Source organism: Nothobranchius furzeri, chromosome 13 (assembly GCF_043380555.1).
Source record: "Nothobranchius furzeri strain GRZ-AD chromosome 13, NfurGRZ-RIMD1, whole genome shotgun sequence".
Lineage (NCBI taxonomy): Eukaryota > Metazoa > Chordata > Actinopteri > Cyprinodontiformes > Nothobranchiidae > Nothobranchius > Nothobranchius furzeri.
Genome location: NC_091753.1, coordinates 46459848 through 46468526, shown reverse-complemented (window position 1 = coordinate 46468526; position 8679 = coordinate 46459848). Strand labels below are relative to the sequence as shown.

The following is an 8679-nucleotide window of genomic DNA, read 5'->3' as shown; positions in this document are numbered from 1 at the left end:
GTATCGGATGGCAGAGCTACTTCCGGGTTAGCAGTTAACTGGTGGAATTAAGATGTTTGAAAAAGAAAAATTTTTTGAAGTAAAGTTGCAAAATTAAATGAAAAATAGTTGAAAATTTGATTTCTAATCAAATCTAGGTTTTGGGTGTGTACTAACTTTAAAGATATTAGTTGAGAATATTATAATGATCCAGGACAGAAGTCCAGTGACATACGGGTGCCCGGTGAGGACACACTAATTATTGTGATATGGGCTCGCAGTGAAAAGCAACGTCCTGCCCTTCTTCATCTTTCATAGTGGGAGTCATGAACCGCTGCAAGGTGACGCGTCCTCTGATTTGAAGCGAAACTTCAACGCAGACATGCCGATGTTATTAATCACCATCTGAGCCTCCGTCAAACGGAACCGGATCATTTTCCTTATCAAACAACACGATCGGGACCATCTTGCGCAGTGAGACGGGAGCGGAGCGACAGTGGCGGCCACTCCAGGGAATGACTGGCCGTCAGTCCACAACACACTGGCCTCTTCTGACTCCAGACAGCCGCCGAAAGGGGTAGAGTACGCCGCATTTCCAAACACTGTCACCACCCAAGCCTGACATCGTTCCGCACATTTCACAACTGTATTTTTTTGACGTTTTGACCAGCGTAACTTTCCTCTTTATTCTGTGTAAAGGAAGCCAGCGCGTCACTAGCAAGCCAATAACAAAGTTGAAACCTCATTAGCTAGCTGTTGTTCGCCTGCAGATGTGTGCGAGTGTACAGCAACGTCAGCTTAAAGCGAGGAGCCTGCTGCTGGGGAACGTGAATTAGCATGCTAAGTTTAGTTAGCTTCTGCCTCGGAGCGCTGAACACCCTCGTGGGGGTGGGGGGGTTCACGTCAGGGCCATGTGTCCTCAAATTCTCCCTTACGAGGGAGGAAAATAAAACACCGTGTTTGCTCAACTTCGTGTGTCACCGTTCCCAATCTGTCTCAATCCAGATGTGTAAACGTCTAATGTTAGCTCGTCAGCTAGCTAATCTGGCAGACTCAAGCTAAACCGCGCTGAGTGGGTGACAGCCTGCAAACTGATACCTGTCAGTTAAAACAGACTCATACGAGCTGTTCACTACATTTCTAACTCTGTTTATTACAGTTATGTGTGACGTATTTGTTTTTTTTTTTGCAGATCTGAACCGTTCAGATGAGGTTAAACACAGCTAATGTGATCAATACACCAAATCTGCTACATGCCTACTTACTTCCTGTTTCTCTCAACATATTCACACATTATATCCGAGTGAACCTTTTAAAACCCATGATCAGCTTGTTGAATGTGTTGCACACTGAGCTTTTATTTTTCCTGGTGCACAACCTGTGTGCGCGCGCGCATGTGTGTGTCTACCGTATCCTGATGAACTATATATAGCGCCTAACAGAGTTTGCAACTTGATCCAAATTGTCTTTCAGGGCTACAGTGTGCTGTGTTTCTTTCTTTCTCCTGGAGGTGAAATGTCTCTGTTTCTAAGCTTTGCACGTCCTTTGATTTTGACTTTTAAAAAGTCTACTTAGCTGCCTACCTTTTGGCATATTAAAGAGTTTATTTTGATGCATTTGAATGATCTCTGTGCTCTAGTTGCCATGTAAATAAGACTTAAGTGGACCATGATGGAACATTTGCCCCAAGACAACAATCTAGTACATCAGGACTTTTGCACGTCCGCACAACTAATTTTCCTTCAGTATTAAAAATGGCTAAAGTGATGCAATGCTCCGTTGACACGCTCATCAATGAGAAGTCTTGTTTCTGCATCATTTTTTTTATTTTTTCTTTATGGTGATCTGAATGAATAAACATATGGCAGCCGCTGCAGAGCCACACAAACTTCTCCTTTGCAAGCTGACACAGATTTGGTGAGCTGCTGACAAAGTGTTTCTTATCTGCTTAGGTGATCTGAGAACTTTGGGGTGAGTTACAGGGAGTGCCGCTAAGGTTAGCTATGAAAGAATAATGTGATATTGAGAACGTTTCCTGACAGCAGAATATACCAACACACTCTGGTACCGGCTTAATGAAATAAAAAGTCAAGTATTGTGATAATCTCTTAACATAAAGCATATCCATGACACCTGTGTTTGGTTTTTGCCATGTCATCTCAGGGCTGTCGAGCTTATCTTTTGCATGTTTTTGCATAGAGAGCCATCAGCTGAAAGGAGGCTGTCAGCTGGTCCTTAAAATCAGTGGATCTTTTTCTTTATGGGGCAGCAGTAGCTCAACAGGTTGAGCGGGTTGTCCAGTAATCAGAAGGTTGCAGGTTGGATCTCGGCTCCGGACAGAGAATTCTGCTGTTGTGTCCTTGGGCAAGACATTTAACCCACCTTGTCTGCTGGTGGTGGTCGGAGGGACCGGTGGCGCCTGTGCTCTGCAGCCTCGCCTCTGTCAGTGCACCCCAGGGCAGCTGTAGCTACATTGTAGCTCATCACCATCAGTGTGTGTGAATGGATGAATGATGCACTGTAGTGTAAAGTGCTTTGGAGTCCTTACTCTGAGAGGTGCTATACAAGTGCGAGTCATTTATCATTTATTATTTTCACAACCAGGCGGAATGAAAATGCATAGATGGCTCTTTGACTTCATTTTGTTGGGTCAGGTGAGAACAATGCCATTTGACCTCCACACTAGAGAACCAGAATAATGACACAGGTCCATGAAAACTAAAAAAATGCAGCTAGCTAGAAATGGTGGTGTCATTTCTACCAGCTGCAGAAGCAGCTCTTTGATTCAGCAGATGTGAACATCAGGTGTTCACATCTGTTTGCTTTTAGCTGCAGTGCTCCTGCTCAGGAAGCATCTTGTAACAAATTAAGCCTCAGCTGATGTGTATATTAAGAGATTTCCTTGTGTGAGTATAGAAGGCCTACAGCATGGCTTTTTTCTGTTCATTAAATTCACAACTGAAGTTGTACCAGCTCATAGTTGGGAATTTTCCAAAAGTAGCATCAAACCTACAAACTTTAACTAACTGCAAAACATGCACATATAAGGTGAGCTAGATCAATCTGAAGTTATAAACTGGGAGCCCTTATCCTAGTTTACATTTACGTTAGAAAACCAAACTCTCAAATAAAATAAATTCCATTCCAGTAGAGTATGTGGCGACATGTGCCCTTTTGTGTTGGCTTTCTTTTGGTTAGCTTATAGAAACACGGATAGTTAACAAATGCTGGTGGGAGTGAAGCAGACAGAGTTAAAACAGGATATGGACAATGGCAGAAGGAATGGACAACAACACTGCAGCACAGCCTTTTTGGTATGTACTGCACTGTTTAACGGTGTTGCACCGCTTCCCCCGTCTTGTCAGTTCCGGAAGTTTCTGGTATTAGCTCGACTGAGCCGTTTACGTGCAAATGAAATAGGGTTCCTGCTGCATTATCTGGATGCTTCCTTCAGCGAGTGTAACGCGTTAACATGCATTTTACAAAAGCGTCAGTCTATTTAGGGCAATACTTCGGTTTTCTGTTGTGCATGTAAATGCACTGATTGATTCCAAATGATTGATGCATGTGCATGTTGAACATTTCTTTAACCATTATGACCTGCATTAGCCGCAGAAAGGATATGGACTGGAAAACCAGAGAGTCAGAAAAAGCCAGTCTTTTCTACATCACAACATCACAGGGAAAACTAGTATTCAAGGCCTCGCCCTTAGCTAGTAGAAGCTAACCATTAGCAACTCAACAGCATGGGAACATGTTCAGGCTTGTGTTATTAGTGGTGATAAAACATCAATGTTGTACTTTTATTCCCAAGAAAGAAGAGCGAATGGAGGCAGCGAGGAGTCATGTTGCTGGCCAATCAGAGTTGATACATTTGCATTTCATGAATATTAATGATTAGGACTCAAAATCCTGTTACATTCTCTTCCAGCCGCTCCTCCGATAATCTTTAACGTCGTAAAACAGGAGCACCAAAGCCTTTTTCCAACAAAATGACTCGCTAGACATTCATTCGTTCTGGAGACCACACCAACTTTATTGAAAAAATAGTGAGACCTTTAGGAACTTTATTGCATATTAGAGTTTAAATATTTATTCAACCCAAGCACACAGCAAATTTTTTGTTTAGTTTTCAGTTGAGTTCATATTCGTTCCCTTTTTTTGTCACCATTAAGGGAGCATGGGGCAGGATGAAGAAACGAAAGTCACAAGCGATGTACAGCATTGCGAGTAATTGCAGCCTGGCATGGGAGGGTGCGCAGGGGCTGCGGAGGTTCCAGTGGAGCGTTCCTAGACCAAACTTTGCAAAGCAAGATTTTGGTCTAGTTCACTAGGCTATGTGAGGGCCACATTTTGTAAAAACCCCAAGATTGAGAAAGTGTAAGATTTGAATTGATTTAAAAACGACAAGATCAAGCCCCAACAAACGCTTAAAGCCCATATGTCATTCCTGTTTCTGAGGCTGGTCGTTGTCCTCTAAACTAACAGGCAGATGTTTTCGTCTCGACTCCGAATGACTTCTGCCCATCAGTCTTGGTTTTCAGCTGCTTCTGTGCCATAATGCCTGCCTTCAGTCCATAATGAAGCTGCAGTTTAGCTGGTTTCCTCATTCCAGTTGGACCTCCTCCCAGACTGTGTTGGAAAGGATACAACCCTTGACCCTGTGTACAAAAATAAGATGGGTCTATCCTATTCCTGACCTGAACTGAGATAAAAACATGAATGCAAATATCATATGATTCCCAACCTACTGAGAAGGTTTCTGCCACACTTAAAAATGTAAAATGAATTTTGTAGAAACCTTTCCCTCACACCAACAGCCTTGACTCATTTTCCTTAACTCACCCCCATTTTGAATGTTTCACGCTTCTTCGCCCTGGTGGAAACAAAAAGTGCATCTCAGATTATGTTTGCTGCTGTTACTGTTCACTGAAGCCTGTTATGTCAAAAGACAGCAAGGCTGATAATTATATAAATGTCACGGTCAGGACTGTCCACCAGAACAGATTTAAATATTTTAAAAGGATCTCTAAACCCTTCTTCTTTTCTTAGTTTCATCTTTAAGCGTTTGAATAAAAGGATCTGTAAAGAGGTGTTTTTCTGAAAGTAGATGCACTTTTTCATTTTCTTCCCTCTGCTGCAGGTATTTCTTCCGTGTTAGTATTTACTCAACCCTCTTACGTGTTTTGTTGTCATAGCAACCTGCATTTTTTATTAAATATGTCAAAAGGCACTTGACTTGGAAATATGGAGTCATGGAATCACTGTCTTACAGAGGAACGAGACTTCTGATAGTTTCTTACTTTAAATCTTATTTCTTATAGTTCTTGTAGTTAGTTTTAATGGTTTATAATGGTTTTATAGTGATTTTAGTGGTGAACAGCACTACTGTCATTCTGTAAATGATTATATGTAAAGTGCTTTTGAAATAAAGATGATTGATTGATAGTTACTCCTTGGATTAACTGCTTACCTGGCCCTTGTTCATTGTCACTTGAAGCAGGTTTTTAAAATATGACCGTATTCAATAGAACACCCGTTCAAGAATCCGGTTGGACAGCTGTTGTCTCTGATTCTTTTATGTAAACAGACTTGTTTTTGTTCTAGTTCAAATCTCTCTCAAATGCTCTCTAATAGAGTTGGACGGTGTCCAGTGTTTTAATACCATCTTGCCCCAGGCCTAGAGAGGCGTGTGACGCCTCATTACTGCATGCAATTGAAGAATTTTTAATATTTTTCTTTACATAATGAAAAACAACCGATGAGTGTTATTTAGTCATTGCTGTACATTGTCCTGGCTTTAGTACTAAGGGAGATGGGAAAACTAAACCTTTGGCTTTTATGAAATTTAATTGAGATTGTTGTTGAGCAACATTTTCTGGCAAATGAGACTTTGCAGAAGTGGGGATGTTTGACCTGAAATAGTCAGAGAGCATTTACATGAGTCAGAGTTTATCAGTATGCATACAAGCACGTCAGTTTTGTCAGAACTGGGACGCTGTATTAGAGGGAGGTACATCCTGATCGGGGATGAGAAGACGATCATACATGTAGGTGCGGTGCATGGTGTCCTCAAATTTAATTTCTCAATAAAATCATCATTGAGCACGGTAAAATTCAAATCAAATGCAATGGTGGAGCAACTTGTGTCTTTCTATAGAGAAGTGGTTCTCAATAGGCGGCCCGCGGGCCATGTGCGGCCCACGAACCCCGTGCGCAAGTTTGAGTTAAGATGCCCTGTGCTAAATGCTGTGCCTTGTCTTAACAGTAGGTGTTGCAGTAGAGTAGTGTTGTCAAAAAAATCGATACCTAGATATAAATCGATACTAAACGTGGTATCTAAATTAGATATTCCATCCCTGTGGTATTGATATTATGGACTATTATACACAGCCTTCTTCAAGTACACCGACACGCACGACAGCCAGATGCCGTAAAGCAGCCTCCGCCTCCCAGACGAACAGAAGAAGAAGACGCCGCATGGCTGCATTGTAATTTCCCATGCGAGTTGTCTCCGATCCAAGTTTTGTCTGCCAAATAAATAAACAAAAACATAAACAGCGAATTTGGGAGGCGCTTCACAGCCCAACTTAATTAGCATACCAAGTCTGACACGTAGTTGTATATTCACGCTTATGTGCTTAAAGGAAACTCCCGTTTATTGCAAACCGGACTTAATTTCTAGCATGCAGTACGTTTGTTTACTCACACTGACAACTTTGGTGCTACTTGGATTACCCAGGGTATTTAGATCCATCGGCGAATCGCCATCAGTGTATATCCATATAACGGGTGCAGACGGGCACCCATGGTGCAGCCTCGAAATAAGACATTATCTACACCAAAACATCTCAATGTCGAAAGGTTTTGTTAGGAATCATTAACATGATTCCCCTGTTCGTTTGGAGCGGGTCTGGGATTTCTAGGCATGAACAGACTAGCTGCGGCTAATCTAACTGGAGCTTTTAATGACGTCACTGCCGTGCGCCAATCTGTTTTTATTAAGATTACCTTTGTCCTACTGTGGAGAAATTCGTTTTCTCCCTTTATTGACCGACAGAGTTGTTCAAAAGTACAGAACAAAACATACGGCATTACATCTTATGACAAAAATGCACCTTAAGCAGAGTTTAAGCGGCAAAACATCACTCTGTAAATAGTGTATATATAGTGAGACAATTCATGATTTAAAGTGTTAACTTTCGCCAGTTTTTGTACGCACGTTTTAAAAAATGCTGATACTTGAAAGGTTTAAGCGCTTTATACACTTAATTCTTAACATTTAATTTTTGCAATATAAATTGAGGAATGTTATTTTGTGAATAAATTTGTTCAATAAATTGGTGTTTTTAAATAGTATCGAAATCGAGTTTGAAATTTTAGTATCGTGACAACCCTAGTAAGAGCTGTGTTTCATCACTCTGTCAGTAAATAAATCCTCAGTATACCTTTTTATCAGTTGGAATTTTTTCCGGACATGACGTAAATTCAGTCACTCGGGAGAATAAGGCCTAGTCCACACTTAACCGTTTAAAAAAAAAAAAAAAAAGAATATCCGCCCCTCCAAAAACTTGCATCCACACCACCTCTTTAAAAAAAAAAACTCTGTCCACACGTACCCGGATTAATACGTTGTTAAGGAGTAGTGTTGTCCAAAAAATCGATACCTAGATATAAATCGATACTAAACGTGGTATCTAAATTAGATATTCCATCCCTGTGGTATCGATATTATGGACTATTATACACAGCCTTCTTCAAGTACACCGACACGCACGACAGCCAGATGCCGTAAAGCAGCCTCCGCCTCCCAGACGAACAGAAGAAGTCGCCGCATGGCTACATTGTAATTTCCCACGCGAGTTGTCTCTGATCCAAGTTTTGTTTGCCAAATAAATAAACAAAAACATAAACAGCGAATTTGGGAGGCGCTTCACAGCCCAACTTAATTAGCATACCAAGTCCGACACGTAGTTGTATATTCACGTTTATGTGCTTATCATTATCTGCACCAAAACATCTTCATGTCGAAAGGTTTTGAGGAATCATTAACATGATTCCCCTGTTCGTTTGGAGCGGGTCTGGTCTGGGATTTCTAGGCGTAAACAGACTAGCTGCGGCTAATCTAACCGGCGCTTTTAATGACGTCACTGCCGTGCGCCAGTCTGTTTTTATTAAGATTAGATGTACCTTTGTCCTACTGTGGAGAAATTCGTTTTCTCCCTTTATTGACCAACAGAGTTGTTCAAAAGTACAGAACAAAACATATGACATTACATCTTATGACAAAAATGCACCTTAAACAGAGGTTAAGCAGCAAAACATCACTCTGTAAATAGTGTATATATAGTGAGACAATTCATGATTTAAAGTGTTAACTTTCGCCAGTTTTTGTACGCACGTTTTAAAAAATGCTGATACTTGAAAGGTTTAAGCACTTTATACACTTAATTCTTAACATTTAATTTTTGCAATATAAATTGAGGAATGTTATTTTTTTAATAAACTTGTTCAATAAATTGGTGTTTTTAAATAGTATCGAAATCGAGCATCGAGTTTTTTTTCCAGTATCGAATCGAGTTTGAAATTTTAGTATCGTGACAACCCTATTAAGGACATGCCAGACCTGTAGGCGGCAGTACTTCCCCCGTTCTTAACCTCGTCCTTCGTCTGTGGTCTTCTGCAAGGAGCAGTAATTCT

The 8679-nt window shown here is 40.9% G+C and overlaps 1 protein-coding gene across 1 annotated transcript in view; it reads left to right on the top strand.

The window, feature by feature from the left end:
* The first annotated feature begins 327 nt into the window (after positions 1 to 327).
* bcl9l (bcl9 like) overlaps positions 328 to 8679 on the top strand; it is a 29057-nt gene continuing 20705 nt past the window's right edge. Inside the window, exon 1 of the mRNA XM_015951274.3 lies at positions 328 to 556. The gene's annotated coding sequence lies outside the window, so the exon portion shown is untranslated. The remainder of the gene's footprint in view (positions 557 to 8679) is intronic.